General features: G+C 45.9%; 1 protein-coding gene across 4 annotated transcripts in view; it reads right to left on the bottom strand.

Annotated features, from left to right (window-relative positions):
• The window catches only part of kank1a (KN motif and ankyrin repeat domains 1a), a 58,732-nt gene that overhangs the window by 28,350 nt on the left and 9,389 nt on the right, over positions 1–20,993 (bottom strand). For 2 of the 4 annotated variants that reach the window (XM_061259595.1, XM_061259593.1), the window contains exon 2: positions 14,265–14,381. The exons of 1 other annotated variant lie outside the window; for it this stretch is intronic. The gene's annotated coding sequence lies outside the window, so the exon portion shown is untranslated. Of the gene's footprint in view, positions 1–14,264; positions 14,382–20,736; positions 20,873–20,993 lie in introns of all 4 variants that reach the window. One more of the 4 variants, XM_061259594.1, reaches the window with a different exon arrangement.

Below are 20,993 nucleotides of genomic sequence, written 5' to 3'. Positions count from 1 at the left end.
GCTCAAAGAATGATTACCAGGCTCTGGTTCCCCTGGGGGGAGGGAGAGGGGGTGTGACTCAATCTTACACAACTGCACTGAAAACCACCTGAGGCTGAGAAATCTGGGCACAGCTTTCAGTCAAACCCACTACACGTGACACCTGACAGAAAACAACAGATTCAACATCCACTACAGCAGCTACAGTGCAGTGCGCAAGTATTTGGACAGTGGTACAATATATGTTCTTTGGCTCTGTTTGTTTGGCTTTTGTCTCTGACTGTTTTGTCTTTTTTTCAGCCACATAATGGCTTCTGACTGTCATTGGCACAACTCTGGTCCTCATGTTGACATGCCAATAACAGATGCCAAAGGCAAACAAAAGCCTAGACTCAAGACAAGATGCTGAAAGCTTTCTTATACCTGCACTAAGAAGGAGATTGAATGCACCTGACTAATCAGAAACGGCTGAAAAGCCAACTGTCCAATTACTTTTAATCCCCAAAAATTAGTGGACTACGTATAAAACGGGATCCTACACGGATCACCCGATATGGACACAAATACCATCAAATGAATGGTGTCAGTCCGCACTTAAACGATATTCATCGTTTAATTTCAAATCTAATATACTGGCGTACAGAAATTGTACCACTGTCTAAATACTTACGGACAGCACAGTACTGCAATCCACTACAGGCATAAAAATATTCACTCTGTCCTGGAATGAATCTGAAGCACTAAATGAGCTAAACGAAGATTATACCAAGTCATTCATTTCCATGGATAACCTAATAATTGAACTAATCAGGAAAAAAACAAACCTTCATAGAGAAAATAGCAATCTAAGTTTTTTTAATTGGCATGTTTGGCTGTCATGGTGTATAATTACTGCGAACTGTGAGGGTGGGTTTGGGTTCTGACTGAATTCCAGCTGGGGATGAATAACAGGATCTGAGCCCTTTCAGCAGGGATTAGACCTCAAAGCCAGCTGCACAGAGTGAAAATATGAAAACAAACCTTCACCTCAAACCTCTCACTGTGACCAGCAACACTCAGGCCAGTCAAGGTACAGGTTACGGTGGTGGAGATGACTGAAAAAGAATCAAGGCCTGTCGAGGTACTGTTTAAAACTGAAATTGAGAAAATGATGCAGTTTAAGAAATATCTGCCCTCCCCCAATGATGGACAGTCTACCCAAATTCCCAGGCTGTCCATTCAGAATGTTCTGGATGGCTTTTAAGCAGGGATTCACAACACAACCAACATGCAGGTAGCAGGGGCGTATTTTAAATATCACACAGGGAAGGGGGAGCCATTTTGATGGACTGTGAGATTGATGGACATTAGTAGAGAGGGAAACATGGTGTGTGTTACAGGAGATTGACCACAAATCAACAACTGACATCCTACAGACACCTGCAGGAACGGGATTGGCCTTCACTCTCCAACTGAACACTGACTCTCTCTCTCTCTCCCCCCCCCCCCCCCCCCCACAGCATCTCCACCAATCCCAGCCCTTTATGTTAAAAAAGCTGCATTCCATTGGTAATTAACTTTTCCTGTATTCCCTGTGAATGGATGTTCCCAGGGGATCAAATTATGTATTTAATATTTAACTGTGCAACTGTAAAAATGACATCCATAAGACACCACTCAATTATTGGAGTCATATTGAGAATTGCTCAATCTCCCATCTGAAATGTGAGCTCTGACAAGCTCTGCTACAAATTATTTTGTTAAGCACGCTACAACATAAAATAAAACTTCACAGATCTTTTGCCTTTTTACCTTGCAGTAGATAATCTTGACACGTAACATGAGTCTTCAAATGGCAGGATCTGTTTGTGTCAAAGCCAATCTACCTGGCGTCAGACGTTTATACTACAATTTAACCTCGTCAGCCATGGCTGTGGATCAAAGCCAGCTACTGGGCGGCAGTTTGGCACTAATGCACGCACTGTGTACTGACGTGAGAACACAAGAGCGACTTCCGACAGATAACGAGCTCGGTGCAAACACCTCCCCGTTGCCGACGCTCAGATAATATGCAATCAAACGGGTTTGGCGGAAAGAAGAAACGAAAGCAGCACCCGGTTCGTATTTACCTTTGGTAATCATTTACGTCCAATTCACGTCTTCAAAAACAAGCGTCGCGGCATTGAATGAGAACTAGTTTCCAACTCAATTTTAATCCAGAGTGCGATAAGCAGCGTCCAAGTTTTGCTACTTGAACAATCAGTAAATTATATACTCCAACCGTAACCCTATCATTTCAAATGCAAATGCATTACCAGACCCAACATAGAAAATACACTGCGATATTTGATTCTAGTGGTGCCCACAAGACATTTAAAAAATGCCTGTCTATATTTAAAACGAGCCTGTGGTCATCCGGTCATCTATCTCTAAATGTATGACTCATTAAGTCCTATTTAAATATATAACAAAGTGAAATATGTTACGACATGACAACTAATGAATCGAAGATTAACTTTACCATTGCCTGAGTCTTATTCAATCCTGTATCCCTTCCTATTCAAGCACTATAAGATCTATATCATACTAAAATGCATGTGCATTGTCAAAATTGTAATAAATTGTCATAAATTAATTCACAGTGCACATTTCTAAAATGACAACCTTGAGGCCGTGCTGCCTGCAACACTGTGCAAGAGCTGTTTCGAGTCTATAGAGATATAACAAGTTATTAAGCACAACCACCCCTTGGCAAAAGTTGCAAAGTTGTCTTCCATCATCAAGCTATCATTAATGAAATGGAAAGTCGGTTTGCTATTCCTTTCTATGGGATTCAGTTTGGCATTAAACGCTGTGAGCCCCCCAGTGCTTACCTGTCTCTCTCATACTCAGTCCCAGTGAGCTCTCACAGGCACCTGGGGCAAATGCAGCCAACCGAGCCCAAAGTCCCGCCCTACTGTCACCTCCCCTCTGCAGGGTGGGTCAGGCGCTGAGATCAGCCGCCTTCCTCAAACGACAGCCAAATGATCCGCGCCCTCTTACGAGGATGTGTTCTTTTACACCGCGCTGAAAACCGCGGGGCAAGTTCCCAAAATCAACCCGCTCCCAGCCCCCAGCCCTCTCACACTCAAACCCGACGTCCCTGACTGAGAGAGGAAAAACAAACTTTAAAATAAATAAATAAATCTTTCAGCAGGCCTGTCCCCGGTGAACGCAATGTGCTCCTTCAGAGGGGTGGACATTAACAGGAGAGCTGTGGACGGAGGGCTACAGGGGATTGTGGGAGATTTAGGGTATTCCGGTGCCCGGTGCCCTCCCAGGACAGCGAGTGGAAAGCTGATGGCCATGTAGGGGGGCGGTGGTACCCAATCACCCCCACCCCGAGCCCTAAATGAGCCCCCCTCCACCCTCCCGCCCCTGTGCAGAGACCAGGGTCATCCAAATGGCAGCCCAGCGGGCACGTGCACACCCCTCAAATGCACATGGTGGCACGTGCACACCCCTCGGGCGTGCACATAATGGCTCATGCACGCCCCTCGGGATAATACCACCCCTGAGTCCCCATTGCCTAGTACAGTGTGGACAGAACAGCTGGTTCAGCTGGGCCGTACAAGTGCCAAAGTGGAGGTAAATGTTGACCAGTCTGCTTTCCTGCACCTGGCTGGCAGGCCCCTTACTCTTGGCAGCCAAACGGCCTGAAATTAAGCTGAGCCACGTCAACCAGACACTGCTCCTTTAAAAGAAAGCACAAACTCTCTACAGGAGCACCAACTGACGGAAAAACAATCCTGGGGCACAAAGGGCCAAAGGCAGTGACATGTGCAGTCAGTCATCTGACTCCGAATCATCGCCCAGGGCAACCTACAGCTCTGCTACTTTTTACCAGTCTGCTACTGGTAAAAAAAGGCTCAATCGTGTTGCAGAGTTTAGGTCACATGAGGCCAGGACACACCCACCTGTTGACAGGTTGATGGGATAAACAGGATTCAGAGCATCCTGGGAGTGCTGGATATGGTCCAAAACTATAATCCACACCACCAAATATACCGCCAGGCATTATCAACTATTCAACTAATCAGCTAATATTATCAACTATATAAATCTGTCCAGGTCCATGGAATAACAAACAACTTGTGCTTTACCTTGCCTGTCCTTTGTGTGGATATGTAACCGTTGTTGAATTCAAGGACTAAGGTGAAACAAGGGTATAAAATGCCCTTGCTATTGAAAGTCAGCACACAGAGCCTACAGCCTATTCAGGGCAACAAACGCATTTAAAAACTGTGAAAAACAACAAAATGGACTACTATGCCCACTGTGAAATTGGGCTTATTCTCCTGACTGGGCACTTTGCCTAAAAAAGGCCCCTGTTTGTTTAAATAACAGGAAGTTTCCCCAATAAAGACAATGCTGTAAGTCTCCATTGGCAGGGATCCAGTGGTTTGTTTTTGTGTTTACAGAGGGCGGGTGGGTGAAGATGGAGGAGGGTGAGAGCGCTCGGCGGTCTGAGTGCATGGCGGTTCTCGAGCGCTGCGGTCGATCACACGCCCGTGACACACCTGCAGCGCTGCGCTAACCTTCACTGGCCGGCCAGGTGCTCCCTCCATCCAAACCTCCATCGGCGTTCCGCGGAAAGGCCCATTTCCCTTTCATCTCCGGGAAAATCCCACAGGGACCGCGCTGCAAATCCCGCTTCAAAGCCGTGCAATCATCCGTAAAATAAAATAATAAAGGGGTCTAATGTTTCCAAACGTCTGGGAAACCGCATCTAATTAAAGGAACAGGAGGAAAAATAACATTTCTCGAGATAGATATTTGACAAGACAAAACCCTAAATCAGGACCTCCTCCCATCTTAACCAGACACCATCTGGCCAATGCAGAAGCGTGGTGTTGACTTCTTGTGGGTGAAAGTAAATCGTTTCTATGCCTCTTTCACAGACAAATTTAATATCATTCATATTAATTCATGCCAGTGCAGTACAAATGAATCAGATAAAATTATGTTAATGCTAATGTTTATGCTAATATTGGTAAACTGCTCCTCTCAGCTTCACAATCCTGTCTCGCACTCCACACCCTACACACGCACAGAAAGAACCCACACTGCAGTATATAACAGGAAACACAGTGCCTCGAGACTACAGGACCTGAGAATGCCAAACGGCAGGAGACTGGCTGAACCCAAGAGCCTATAAAGCGGATGGACAGATAGTTCAGATCCGCAGTACAGCGGCCCCTGAACCCTGAACTCCGGCTGTCCCAGGGCGGGACTTTGTTCCCAAAAAGCAGATAACTCTTCTTTTGAGCTACATAGGACTTCATAGGACTGCAGTTATAGCGGTCTGAATGCAAAGCGGCATTGGGTCCTCGGGGCCATTATTCTGATGGTAACCTTCTTCCCTTGTCGTTAGTTCAGTGTGAAGCCGTGGCCACATGTATTCATGTAAATGGATTTCAGTTAAAGAAAGCTGAGAGTAAACTCCAGAATCCAGCTGCGGCATCCCAACAGCCCCATCTAGGGCCCCGGTGCAGTGTTGCCAGCCATATTCACCACCTCAATATTCATCAAAAAAAACCCCATTGTCAACCGACTCCCATACAAATCTTTACAGCATTACCTCCTTTTAAAATCCTCCATTAACTCACTTTAATAACATGAATGAAAAGCCCCACTGATATTTTTTCAAGCCGCTACATTTGAACAGAAGCCCTGACTCCGGCAACCCTACCCGAGCAGTTGTTGAACAAATATGATCAGTCTTTAGAGAACCTCTTTAGAGGTCCCATACCGGATGTGTATGAGAAGAACAGGTCTCAGAACAGCGTGCCTTCAGAAGTGCATATCCTGCTACGTGTTGTTTTTCCTGACAAATAGTGACACCGTTGTGTTTTCGGTCCTGTTTTAACGGTTAAAATTTTACCAGCTGAATGTACTTCATGTCGTTATAAGGGACAAATAAACTATTGTAGATGCCAATGTGGCAGGAAACGGCACTAAAGAATAAATTAACTACACACAATGTTGCATTGACACCCCCTGCCCCTCCATTAAACAGAACAGAAAACGTGTCAGGAGTATTCCCAACTGCCACCTCATTACTCTAAAGCAGGGCTGCCACACCCTGTTCCTGGAGAACCCTAATTTGGCACACCTACTTCTATGAATTAGCACTTTGTCAGGGTTGGAGTGAAAACCTTCAGGACTATAGATCTCCCGGAGCAGGGCTGGGCAGCCCTGCTTTAGCGGTTAAATGAGGTGTGCTTCATTAGGGTTTGGAGTGAAAACCTACAAGACAGTGGATCCCCAGGGGAACGGTTGGGCAGCCCTGCTCTAGCTGTTGAATGAGGTGCGCTTCATTAAGGTTTGGAGTGAAAACCTACAGGACTATAGATCTCCCGGAGCAGGGTTGGGCAGCCCTGCTTTAGCGGTTAAATGAGGTGTGCTTCATTAGGGTTGGAGTGAAAACCTACAAGACAGTGGATCCCCAGGGGAACGGTTGGGCAGCCCTGCTCCAAACTGGCAGCTTCTGCCTTCATCTGGAAAGGGTCGACTGTGATCATGAACACTAAAACAAGGTTTTATCTGCGCAGCCTGCGTAAGGGCCTGGAAGAGAGACGGATAAGGACACGAGAGAACGTGGCAGCTATGTAACAAAAAAAACAAAACAAAAACAAAACAGTCACCCGGTGCTTGTCCTCCTGAATTTTTAAAGCCCGGTTCCGTCACATTGTGTTTACCGCACGGTTGAGAGCGTCCTTTACCGAATGAGACCCGTTTCAGTGCTCACACAGAGCAGACCAGGGAATGGTCCCGCCCCCATCATAAATCCCACTAGAGGCTTTATGGCCCAATCTGACGAGTTGTTTCACAGCGAGATAAAAACATGACCTTATTATACGTTTTGGCACCTGCCCTTAAATCAGCAATGTAAGACTACATCCGGAGAGAGATTTATTAAGTCAGGTATATCAATTCAATCAAAAAATACATAAATCAAAAGATCGTCTTTGTGTCTTGGTTGGACAAAAATAGTGCAGAGTGGAAAAATTAAGGAGCTTGAAATCCTATATTTAGGTGAGGCGTTGCTGTATTACCTTGGACAGCGGCTGTATTCGGGTTAAGCTTACTTATCACAATGTTTATAAAAACATCAAGTCATGATAAGAGTATGTTCATAGTTCTGCCAAATATAAGAAGTGTGTAGAGATATTGTTTTTATATTCATTGTGGTCACTCAACAAGTCCTCAATAATTTTTAATGGAAACTAACAGCGTGTTCGTGAGCTGTTTAAATGAAAGTGCAAGACAAACGCAGCAATACTTCTAAATGCTACACAAAGGTAGGCAACTCCTTTGTGCGGCTAACAAGACAGCCCGGTGGAAAAGGTGTCTTCTGCTGACCAGGAATGCAGGCAAACATTTCCCGAGCCAGGTTCTGGAATGCTAATCTGGCTCAGATGTCTCTTTTTTAGGAATGCGTTTTATCTGTTCAACCGCAACCGGAGCCGTGACTGACCGAGCGTTTGATCCACAGGAAGGCGGGGTTTGGAGAGAAAGAGAGAGAGAACGCCGTTAGCCGTTAGCACAGCCCACAAGCCCAGCTGCAGGAACACAAGCCTTCAATTACTCCCAGGAAACCACGCTCGGCCATGATGATAGTGGCTATTTTTACATACCCACATCTCTGAAGCACTCGAGAAACAAATAGTAGCTCAGCAAACAACCACAAAAGAAAGAAGAAAAAAAACTATTGCTTTGAAGAACATGTTGCTTTAATTACTTTCGGCGTTTCCACTTCGGGGAAATTTAGTTTCAATTCCCAAAGGCCTACTGAAATGTGAAGACATAAGTTAAAGTGGGACATGAATATAGGCCTACATTTCTGAATTATTACCTGCTTTCATATTTGTGAAGGCCAGCATGTAACTGTGGTTTCACAATGTAGCTGTAGATATAGCAGGTTTCCCACTTAAGTGCCGGTAAAAGCAACCAGCCAATACAAGGTCAAATATTCACCATCATGAGGCATGGTGGAAATTAGGTCTCTGCTCAATCACTGTCAGTCCAACAAACATCTTTAAAAAAAATCTTGCCAAGCCAGTTTCCTCATTTTCAATGGCTTTAAAAGCTCACCATCCCAGAGATATCACTGCAGAATCTCCATTTCAAAGCAACCTCCATCTGCTTCCAGTTAAACACACAGTAATATTGTTGAAGGTTGTTCAATTCCACGCTATTATTTATTTTTTTCCTATTGTCACAGCACCCTTTAAAGGGTGTTTAAAGTGCATTTGCCTCTTCTTCTTTTTTTTTGAAACACCCAGCAAACGCACTCTAAACTTTTATGTCTGACAACACTGCCCTCTAGAGGTTACTAAAAAGAGGAGCCGAGCCGACGACAGGTGAGTTGCACCCCTTTGACTCTTCTGTTCAGAGATGCAGACTCCCTGCTCTTCTTCTGAGACACAGAGCTTTGCCCCCCCCCCCAGAGTGCTTTGACCCGACCCTGTTCAGAGACGCAGTGCAGCTGCTAGCACTGAGCGAGCCGTGCTGTCTGCATGTCTTTGTTATCTGCTCTCGGTCTCACCGCTCTCGGCCCTTAGCCGGCTGGAGCCGTGTGTTTGTTCTGCACTTGAGCGTAGCCGGGCAGGCGGGGGCCCAATGTTACCCCCCTCACCCTCACCCCCCCCTCAGCCTCTGGGGAACACACTCCCAAAGGGGAGGGAGCGCTAGGGTGCACGTTCCTGCCAGCGGAATATTCCCGCTATCAAACAAAACTAGATATGGGGAAACAACAGATAAAAAAGTATCCTGTACACTCCAAAAAATACATCGATCTCAACCAATTTTTTTGTCTTATATAGACACTAATCATATAACTTTTTTTTTTTTTTTCATTTGCTATTACTAAAAAAAGACAAAAATATTGCCAATGAGGAGAGACTGTTTTACTCATTTCAAAATTTGTCAATGGGGTAAGATAATTTTACTGGTCAAGCAACCAAGCTGAACAAGCAATCTAATATTTTCTATTTAAGAGAAGACAAAAAAAATATTTTGAGTCTCAGTACAAGACTGAAACATTTAAGACACAGTTGTTTCTCTGTACAGAGGAAAACGTCTATCTCACATACTGCAGACAATTCTTTTTAAGCCGCTTGGAGCTGCCAAATTCCTTTTCAATCACGTCCCAAACTATAAAACTTCTGAAATTCTGACCTTTCCGTGAAATTTTTATCCCACACATGCATCTCCAAAAACAGGAAACGTGCCCACCAAAACAATCAAAATGCGCGATGACATAATTCCCAAGAGATGTCCGATGTTAATTGAGCCAGGCAGAACACAATACATACCTCGGACACATCGGAGAACAAAAGGGACCAAGCGTGGGATCTGCCAACACAACCTCAGCGTGAGTCACGGGTGCAGGGTGCACCCACTGGGCCTGTATGACGACGTGTCACCACAACGTCAACACCCTAACAATCCCCCAATCTAATTCCTCCAAAAATAAGTGTGTGAAAAATGCTACAGTACAGTTAACATATGATGTGTGAAATTTGAATCTGGACAGAAGTATTCAACTAAATTAGTGTTAAAAAACAGACAAGGCTGCTGTTTTCTGAAAGCTCCCCACCCCCCCATAAACGGGCCCAACATGCATGACGTCAATCCAACCCCGGCATACACACAATCGGAGGAATGTTCCGGGCCGAGCTCACACACCTTGTCGGTCTTCGTTAAAAACCTCCCTGCCAAGCGGCTGGTGCCCCCGAACCGACGGGGGTGTTAATGAGCGGGTCCCATTCTTCCCCAATTACCCCGGAGAAATGCGCGGAATGGGCATCCTCCTGCGCCTGGCACACCGCGCTGGCCCCCGGGGCCCCGCCAATTACCCCAAACAGGCAGGAGGGCAGCCGCGCAGGAGAGACGCTCGGAGCCGACGTGCGGCTCAGCGCAGGGGGAAAGGTCACCGAAACGCAGGGAGACGCCACGCCCCAGGGCCGGGGGAGGGGTTACATAACCGCCACGCCTCTCAGAGCGCGACACGCCGTGGTTTCTGAGGGCGGAGCGTGAGGTGGCCGCGGAGATGGCCTCTGAGACCAATCGCTACGACCATTTTGTCCCTTAAGACACGCCCGCCTGTCCAACATCGACACAAAAGTAGCCTGAGGCATCGGGCAAACAACCCAGCAGGCTTTTTCTGTGCCGACAGAGCACTCTGCACGGTAAGCGCATAAGGTAAACACGAGCTGACATTAACGTGCTGCTCCTCTGACAGCGGGATTATGCTGCTCTTATCCCGGCTCCTCCGGGATCGTTCAGCGCATCTTGGAAAAGCTGACCCATTGTCTTTCTCCCATTTCATATTCCAGCCCTGAACCGCTATTTATCCACCTCCATCTGGAGGCCGGACCAGATGTCCCGACCGGCTGGAACACCGACCGCGTTCTGCCACCTCTCCGTCTTGTTCGTTAGCCGCGCTGAAAGCACCCGGCTTCTGTTTTTAAAAAAGAGGATATTGGGGCCTGCGTCCTTATGGCAGGGCACCATTGTAATGGATGATTAAGTAGCTTTAATTCCATCCATCATGACATCCGGAAACACTGTCAACATCATTAATACAGACAATAGAACAGTGTAAGGATGATTAAACCACAACTCTGTGCTGGGATAAAATAAACCAAGTTACTTTAAATTACATTTTTCCTCATTTTTCCTCATGAATCTGGTTCATAAAAAAGTGATGTTTTGTTCTATTTAATGCATTTCTCAGCACATGAAATTGGCACTCAAGTGACATACTATATTTTCAAGTAAGCAGAAACAACAGAATAAAAAACCCTTGAAAGCACAGTAAAACCCTCGTGAAGTCTCTGCCCAAGCAGTGCATTGTGTGTGAATGGCAGTGGCACAAAAACACTTTGGTCACGACTGAACAGCCCTGGTCACTCTTGTCAAACCACTTCAGGTTCAGTCCCCCATTCCAAACACACCACAGTGTGCCAGTGTGTCACACAGAACCATTAAAAATAAATAAAACCTGAACTCAAAGATGAGTTCAAATCAGAACTCAATTTAAGTGCACATTTTTACATCACCAATCAGAATTGAGTACCTGTCCTCTAAAAACATAATGTTAATGTTTAAAAACAGAGACATAGCCCAAGCTTTCCCCATAGATTCCCTCAGCCGTGAGAGAAACCGAGAGAGCTAATCCCATTTGGGTGTCCCTAAAATGATTTGTTCCAGTTCTCCCAGGATGGCTGTATGGGATCCATCTGGGATGGACACAGTGGATAGGGAAGCCCCTGAGCCTGTGTGCCCCTGGGGGGGCATCGAACCCCTTCCGCCAGGCTTTTGTCCACAGCCCCCCCCCAGGGAGAGTGGCCTGTTGTCCTCCCTGACAACCTCTCAACTGCACTCAGTCACATCATATCACTCCCGCGATGACACAATTTAAACAGGAAAAAAAACTAAATAGAATAACACAGGAGAAATGTTATTTGCTTCTGGTTGGAAAACACAGGAAAGGGCTGGGCACGGCACCGCAGCACAGGATAGCAGCGATTGCTGCAGGCTCACATGGACCCAGGCGCCAATAGACCCCATAACAATACCCGCTTAGCACATCTGGTACAGTGCTTTCCACCCCAACGACTGAATAAAGTCACCCGGTGGACAAATGTGCTTTGGATTTGCTTTGATTACCTGGCTGTGTAGCCAGAAAAATTATCTGGTCTGTTTATTCAGGACACAGAAAAGATGAAACTGGTAGATTTGGAGCCTGTCCAGTTTTGTCCCTAAACTAAATCTCCCTTTCCTCCACTCTCACAATCAGTGTCATTGGTCTTACTCGTCAAAATATGGTGTCAGTTCTGACTTTATTCAAGCTTCAGATATGGACAGCAGCTTTTTGTGAAGTCCAATTTGATTCAGAATTTGGGTCACGGTTGCGCTGAAAGGCCCGGGATGAGATGGTCTTGTGGTTGACAATGTGTCGGAAGCATCCGGAAGCCCCATTCACAAACCCGGCACGGTCACAAAGGGCCTCTGTCTGTGCGCATAAACTTGAGCAGAGAAAGGAAGTCATTAAAACAGAGCTTGGCCACTTAAGCCACCACATCGCTACCTCTTCTGCACACACAGGTGGGCGAAAGAATGACTTCTTTCATAAACAAATTGCCTGCAGCAAATTACCACCAACATCCGAGTGCTGCAGCAGAAATAGCCCATTGCCTTATGGCTTCTTCTGCTTGTTTTTGTTTTCAGGTGTGTATTATCTTAAAATACACACCTATATATTGATAAAAAGCTCAAACCATTTGCCTGCATTTAGTCTCTGTAAGGTCCACCCAGACACTGTAAGAGAGAGGTGAAGGCACTGGGCCCTGGGTTTGAGAAGAGGCTACACTCATTTAAACCAGCCATCCTAAACATCTAAACTTCCATTCAGTTAATCCATCAGTCCATGGCTTTTGTCACTTCACAAGAAATCAGAAAAACACAAGTGCTACACTTTTTCATTACATTTTACAAACATAACGTAATGCGCACTCAGAGTACTATTAGAGTCTACTCAGAGTACTACTTCTGGGTAGGGCCTCCCTTTGCTCTGAAAACAGCCTCAATTCTGTCATGGATTCCACAAGATGTTGAAAACATTCCTTTGAGACTCTGTTTCATGTTGACCTGATTGCATCACGCAATTTCCAAAAAATATTTGTCAGCTGCACATTCATGGTATTCTACTGGATTCAGATCCGGTGAACGGGAAGGCCACTGAAGAACATTGAATTCATTGTCAAGTTCATGAAAACAGTTTGAGATGACCTTTGCTTTGTGACATGGTGCATTATCATGCTGGAAGTAGCCATTAGAAGATGGGTACATTGTGGCCATGAAGGGATGCAATACTCAAATAGGCTGTGACATTCAAGCGATGATTGATTGGTATTTGCAAATTCTGGCCCTACCACCTGTATGCATAAATGGCATTTGACAGACACTCTTATCCAGAGCATCTGCCTGAGCACGTCTCATGATTCATCAGACCAGGCTATGCTTTTCCAGTCTTCAACTGTCCAGTTTTGGTGACCTTTACCCACTGCAGCCTCAGCTTTCTGTTCTTGGCTGACAGAAGTGGAACCCAACGCGGTCTTCTGCTGTAGTAGCCCATCCGCCTCAAGGTTCGACGTGTTGTGCATTCTGAGATACTTTTCTGCTCACCACAATTATACAGAGCAGTTATCGGAGTTACCATAGCCTCTGTCAGCTCGAACCAGTCTGCCCATTCTCTGTTGACCGTTCTAATCAACAAGGTGTTTCCGTCCGCAGATGGTTGATGTGAACATTAACTGAAGCTGTATGATTTTAAGCATTGCACATGAATAAGTAGGTGTACAGATGTTCCTAATAAAGTGCTCAGTGAGTGTATATATAATTTGCATATAATAAAGAATTTCTGAATCTTTAAAAAAAAAAAAAAAAAAAACAATATATATATTTTAATGCAATTTCAAAAACAATAGAAAGCACAGAATAATGGCGATATAAATCCACTGAACCTTTATAAATGGTTATCTATATTTCTGTTTGTGTATTCAGAACCAGAAAGAGCCAATCATAATGCAAGAAATGAGCATAAAATAAGAGGGGGAAAAGATTACTCTCCTCAAACATGACTATTGTGGCATTCAATTTCATTTCTAGTACTTTACTGGCGACTGAGAAGAAGAAACTCAATTACTTGCATCTTTCTTGGTACATGATTTGCAAAAAACTGAAACCTATAAACAAAAACCACCGGAGAGACTCGAGTGGAAACAGAAAAACAGCCTTGCATATCTCCGTTTACTTCTCAAGTGGAAAGCCCATCCATGCTCTGTGTGCTGACCTGCGGGACTCAAACACAATGAGACAGAACTTAAGCTTGGGCTTAAACTTAAGCTCCCGGTGAAAAGGGTCGTCAGGCAACTGCCACGTCCCATGTCAATCCTATGTTCCCACGGCAACTGCCACTTCCCATGTCAACCCTATGTTTCCATGAGTCACATCTGAAAAGCAGAAGGCTAATCCACTGGGTGTCGATAATGAAGAAGCTAAAACAGCGCGAGTGAGAAAGCGGGAGCGTGTGAATGGGGGAATGGAGGGGGGAATGGGAGTGTTTGCAGAAGTGCGTTTGAGCGCGTGAGAGAGAGAGAGAGCGAGAGAGCGAGAGAGCGAGAGTGGGATTAGGAAAATGCCATTAATGAAGGGACAGAGACACAAAGTGAGACAGAGAAAACGATGCCACTGACCTGGCCGGCAGAGGAGAGGAGAGGAGAGGAACGCTTGCTGAGTTCAGATCTGGCCCAGATCTCCAGTTTGGCCGGGGGAGCAGGACAGAGCCAGTCTCACAGGACACACATGAGGCCCTGGAACACAGGACAACCAGTCAAAATGTGAAAAAATAAAAAACCTTATTCATATTTTTATCACCTCTTCCGTTTCAAGGTCATAGCTGTTAGACAGCTGAAATACATGTCAAAAATCTCAAGGATAAAGCTTGCCATTGATACCAATAGTTCTAAAACGCATCATACCAAAAAGTAAGCGTGAGCATAACACTATAGTAGTTGGGTTTCCATGAGTTTTCTGAAACTTGAGTTAGCAATTTATGATTCAACTGTATGAGGCTAGAACCGTAAGAATGACATTGCATGCATTAACTGCACCACCCCTGTTAAAGATACTCAACCCTTCTACAACAGACCGGAGTGAATGTTGTATTAGGCCACGTTCCAGTGGAGCAAAACCAGGGGTCGGTGGGTCAAACGGCTGTAACAATATTAGCATGTTGTCCGGCCACATAATGCCATCAATTGTTGGGACTTGAAAGAAGGGAGCTCTTGGCTCGTCATGAATCATATTGCACTAATAGCTGATCTCCAGGGAGCAGACAGTAGTTGTACTGTGACCCAGGGTCACTGATATACAGGGCTGGAGGGAGAAGCACAGGTGTACTCCGTTCCCTTGTCTATGGGAACACACAGCAATTTCACTGCTTCCATTGCCTCAAGCTAACAGAGGTCATTGCCAAGTATTTTTGTGAAGGTTTTACAGCACATATCTTGTTATACAAACTGATGAGCGCAGATAATTAGTTGTAAACGATTAGTAAATGTACTGTACAATATGTGTCAGCATCTATGTAAGCCAGATAAAAGACTAACTCATGTCCAGTCACACACATCAGTGTGTACAGGCTGGTGAGAATTCAAGGGAAACCCCAATGCCAACTTCATGAGTAATAAACAGTTTGCTACTCCTCTGAGCAAGACCAATGGACTGACACAAGGTCCGAGTCCTGTGTCATTATCCATGCCTGCAACCTGGCATTCAGACCGAGTACACTTCTACCACACTGAGCTTGTGACCCAAATGTGTTTCTTATTGACACAGTACTTGTAAAACCTCTGGTTATGTTGTTGTACTGCTGTGGATATAGGAATAGGGCCAGAACCAATGTTGTCATGCAAACAGAAACCAGGAACCCCATACGGACGCAAACAGGATGTTTTAATTCTTGATCCTTGGGTTTGAAGTGATCAGAGGACCAATCCGTAGAGATGGGGAGGACACCTACATCAGACAGGGAATTCTAATTTCTCAATTCCCTCAAATGAAAACATTCATCAGGAAGCACACTGATCAGTGCCTCAGTGTCTGATGGCGATAGACAACTCCATGACCTGGTTCTGAACACTCAGTTCTGCAGGTAATGCAAGCACCTGGTCCAGAACATGAAGCATATCAAATTTCCCATTTTTTGACCAGAGTTCCCCTTTAATCTAATTCAGAGTGAAATCCGTACCTGAAAGCTACCAGCCTGGCTGAAGCCCAAAGCAGAGGAATGTTTAATTAAGACGTCACGCTGTGCGGCTCTTTGAGAGCACAGCTGTATTTGGGAAGAGGGGTTTGTGGAGCCCTTAGCACAGTGGGACAGGGGCCAATTGACATCCGGACAAAAACCTGCAAATTAGCACTGCAGCTAACGCACCGGGAACAAACAACGAGAGCGCTTTAAAAGGAGTTGACCAATACGTTCATTAACTACTGTGTGAAAACAGCTAATTTAGGTTCTTCAATATGAGAACTTTATCTGACTCTAATATTGGACTGGATATGCATTAGGAGCACAGAAACATACAGAAAAGGCATGCAAGACTAACCTGATGACTCAAATCACGCATAGAACAAGATGTGTTGTTATGGACTCTAGTGATACATTTTCCATTTTAAACAATGTTGAAATAATCAGGTAATATACATACAACCTCTGGAGGTAAGCATGGCTGTACGTAACTTTGGAGCTACCTGCCCCTATAGCAACCAAGCAAATATGGTATAGGCTGCCATAAATCCTATTAGAAAGAGTTTGGGCCAAATGAAAACAACCAATTCTTTACCTCACTTGTTTGCAGGTCTGGTTTTTGCACAATTTCCTTCTGTTACTCTCTAAAGCATCCTTGTGACAGATCTCTGCGAAAAGTGCTATACAAAAATGTGGATGTGACCGCCAGACCGTGTGAGAGTGACCGCCAGACCTGGATGTGACCGCCAGGTCAAATACGCAATTGTTTTTCTGTGCTCAACTGATCTTGCCTGGTGCAGCTGAGCCAACGAAGAGGCCCAGAAGGTGGGGTTTGGTGAGAGTATTCCATAGGTTCCGACACACCAGATAAAAGCAGAGCGAAGAAAAGCGTTTGAATGGAAAAGGATTACGTGTTGGACCCAGGGGTGGGCATTGCAGGGCAGGCCCGTGGTGACCCTGTGGGAGCAGGGCGGACTCCCTCACACAGGTGCTACCTGAGCACACTCTGTCCCGCTTTCAAAGGCCAGCTTCTCCTCACGATGACGCTCACAGATTAGCAGAGATTATCCGCCGTGCAGGACAGACCTGCAAAAACAAGGACCTCCATTCATCAACATCCACTGACACTCAACACGAGATGAGTCAGCAAAAACCAGGCAGCTGGCCTCCAAGGCCACCAAAAACTTTATTACCCTGCGTTCAGCAGTTAAAGACATGAGGTCAGCCATAATAGCAGCATTTTCAACAAAGAGCACAAATGATAACTAAGGTCAAGGACTGAGTGGCAATAATCCAGAGCATACCAAATCCAAGACAGCACTAAACTGTGTATGAATCCCTTCATATGCAAACGCATAAATAACATCGCTGAAACAGTCACTGCACACAAGCAGAACAAAAGACTAAGAAGTAATGCTGATGACTTAAACTGTTATTATAGAAGGTATTTTGAAATAAACAGGATTTTACTACTTTTAAAAACCGGATGCTGAAACACTGGGGGGAGCCATGATCTGGTGCTCCCATTTTCCTTATTCCACTTTTGGAGGGGGTCAACGAAATGGCAGCACAGGACCTGATCCACCACTGTTACCTGCCCACATTCTATGACCAAACTCATTCATGGTGTGTAATGTGTCTTTTCCCCCTCATGATAACTGTTGCGGTAATGCAAAATAAAGATTTGAAAAAAAACAAGTAAGCCTAAAAAATTAATAAAAATATTGACCAAAATGTCATGATGTGTTGAAAAATTCTGTTAAATTCTTGACTTTAAAGGGAAGCGAAGCCCTTCATTTCTTCTCCTCTGGCCTTCAGCTGAATCAGGAAGAAGATGAAGAGCCACACCACTGGAGCCAGGCTGGGACTGTAGGCTAACTCACTCTCTGATAGCCCTGCTCAGTTGAAGATGCAGGACACTTGATGGGTTCAGGATTCTTCCGTCTGCATAGTTAAGCATGTGATGTTGATGAACGAGACCCGTGTCATAAGAACGAGATAGGACCTCACAGATAAGATGAACATGTGCGTCAAGGCCGAGGCCCAATGACCAGTGTTGAAGGTTGCTGTACTGCAGTTTTTTTACTCTGGTGAGTTCATACATTGTCCCAACTTTGATTCCACTGAGAGAAGCAGAGTCCTAACACACGTCAGGGAGCAGATTAAACCTCTCCATCGTTACTCACAATGGACTGATCAAAACAAAGACTGACTTCACTTGACTCCACTTATTATGTCCATAGTGAGTACACAGCCATTAGCTCCAGTTCAGCACCACTGACAGTAGACTTTATGTGGACAGTGTATGTAACACTACTTAATCTAAATGGTAAATGGTTGGAATTTGTACAGTGCCTTTATCCAAAGTGCAGTATAATTGATGCTTCTCATTCACGTCATTCATACACACACTCACACACCAATGGCAATTGGCTGCCATGCAAGGCACCAACCAGCTCGTCAGGAGCATTAGGTGTCTTTCTCAGGGACAATTCAACACACCCAGGGCGGGATCGAACTAGCTGCCAAAAGACTTACCGCCTGAACCAATGTCGCCTTACAGTAAGAGATCATGACCAATGACCTAAAATAGTTATTTTCCAGTTAATGTTCCACCACAAAGCAGATGTGGATACTGTTTTCTTAAACGTTTGGAGTGGTCGTTTTGTATACTGAACCCAGCTAATTTCTGTCTTACACCAGTGCACCTGCCTACAAGTATCCCCAGTTAAAAGCAACAGTAGTCGATACATAATGCACAGTTAGTGAGATAATCTTATCACACACAGTGTGCAAATTATGGCCGCAATGCCACGGTGTCACAGCTCAGTTAAGCTGCGGCAAATAAAACATGAGCCAGGCTGACTCTACAAGCTTGCAAAAGCAGCAGGCCAGACAGGCACTCCTCCTGCAAACAAACATCCAATACTCCAACTGCCACACTGTTCACAAGCCTGGAACTCCTGCTGTCACTCCTTCAGAAGCACACCTTTAAACAGACACCCAGGGAGCCAGCGGTTGAACCACCAACCTTCCAGGTCTCAGTCAGGTACCGAAACAACTAGGCTACAGGCTACTGCGGCATCCTCAGCCATTTGAGCAGGGCTGTTCCATGATTTGAGGAGTGGTGAAAGGGAAACCCGTTGCCAAGGTGAGCCTCCCCCTTATTTGAGAAAACAGAAACCTGAGACAGCCATTATTGAGCTGGCTTTAGCGCAGCCTAAAAACCCAGGCCCTGAACCGCAAACGCTAAGCTAATGCAGCACTGCTGCGCCTCACTGACAGGACTAGACACAGCTCCTGTGTCAACAGCGATGCTTTTAACGTGTGAACAATGCTAACCGCTCTCAAATATAGGACCTGCCCTACAAATAGACTCGCAGGGGAACAGTGGGATTCACGTGTCTTTGAAACGAGCCAACGCTGGAGAAAGGTTTGACCGTGAACACGGCAAACACTGGCGAGAACACCTGACACCAAAAGACAACCGCTTTCTTCAAAGGGAACGCAGACAATGCGTCTCACCTCCAGCTGAAAGAGCACGGCCATCGACCTGCCACACAAAAATGCTGCTCTGCGGCCAAAGACTTCGTTCAGCCAGCTCCTGGCCCACAATACCCCATCTGCGACCCCTCCCGTCAGCAGGGCTCACTTGGCTGCAAAGCAGCACCACTTCAATTTATTGCACAGTGATTAAAATACGATCCTCTAAGTGGGGTTAGCCGGGTCTGACCCTCAATCGGTGAACCAAACGTAGCAGATGAAGCCTTCTGTCTGAAGAGGCCACACAAGATTTTGGAGTTCTCCTATGAACTCTGGGAGGGGAGTGAGGGGCGTGGAGGGGGCTTTCACTAGAGACCAGAATAGCTCAGAAGCCAGTCCTACTCAAAAGACAATCTTCAGCATAAACAGAGCAAACCAGGCCAAAAGAGGAACACATTTGCACTCTGGATTCACCAGTTTATTGAAAAATAACAGTTATCACACTGTTCATATGAGTTAAAGCAGGCAGGCCAAACTCTACCTTTCAGCTGAAAGTACAATACTTGCGAGGACAACTTGAGTGACAATCAAGTGCACCAATGTGAGAATCATCGGCCCACAAAGTCGTTGTTTTACGAGAATAACACAGTTGCCCTTTCCCGATCGGGATCGAGGACCCCCTGAGACCATGAGGACCCCTTTCACGACGTGAGAAGTGTCTGGCGACGGTCAGAATGCAAATCCGCCGACAGCTGCAGACAGGCCCCCTCTGTCCCGGGGAGAGGCCGAGCCGGAGCTTTCTGTGACGGCTCCAGTTCCTGCCAGCGACCGGCCGGCCTGCACAGACCCTTTATGAGGGGTAGAGAGACTCAGCGGACCTGCGACACGGTGTGCGAGAAACGACACGTCCCCCCCCCACCCCACCCCGCCCCGCCACTTCAGACCTCTCCCGGAGAGAGGAGGAAAAATAAACTAAATTAGCCTGGGTACCTTCAAAGAGCTGTAATTATAGGGAACTTTTGTGTGAATCTGAGTGTTAGAAGAGCCACATAAGGGAGTGGGGGTGAATTCACTTACCCCCAGTATGGTCTTGCCTTGCTTTAAAAAAACTAAAAAAACTTCCCTTTGAACATGCAGTTGTGAGCGTATACGATTTTACTTCACGCATGTTCAATTTAGTTCAAACGTGTCGTTAGCAATTAATTAATGCAAATGGCACATAACATAGGTAAACTTGTAACTAGGCATCCATTAAAAGGCAGGGCTTAGAAACTATTCCTCGAAAGAAACGATACACAAAGCCCTGCAGTGGAGCGAAGAAGTATCCCTGTCCTTTGGGCACAGATGTACGTGCGTTATATGAAACTCCAGCGATTACCCACAACACCGCAGTGACAGAAAGGCCAGAGAGGGACGGAAGCGGTTAAACTCACCGTGCCGAGCTCTCCCACGCGCCGCTCTCTCCCAGCCGTAAAGCGCATTATCCACTCAGCTCAGTCTGCCCGGCACTGACAGCAGCGCGGTGTCGGCACGGTAACCCGCGGTGGAACCAGCGGTAACCCGAGTGTGCTGGGGGGGGGGGGGGGGGGGGGGGGGGTGACGCGGGCGCCTCACAGCTGACACGTGAGTGAGGAGGACCGCCGCAGGGCAGCGAGCGAGGTCCTGTGTGAACCACACACACACACACACA

The sequence above is a fragment of the Conger conger genome, chromosome 11 (genome assembly GCF_963514075.1).
Source record: "Conger conger chromosome 11, fConCon1.1, whole genome shotgun sequence".
NCBI classification, from domain to species: domain Eukaryota; kingdom Metazoa; phylum Chordata; class Actinopteri; order Anguilliformes; family Congridae; genus Conger; species Conger conger.
The sequence above is the reverse complement of the archived record's forward strand: the minus strand, read 5'-3'. Positions and strand labels throughout refer to the sequence as shown.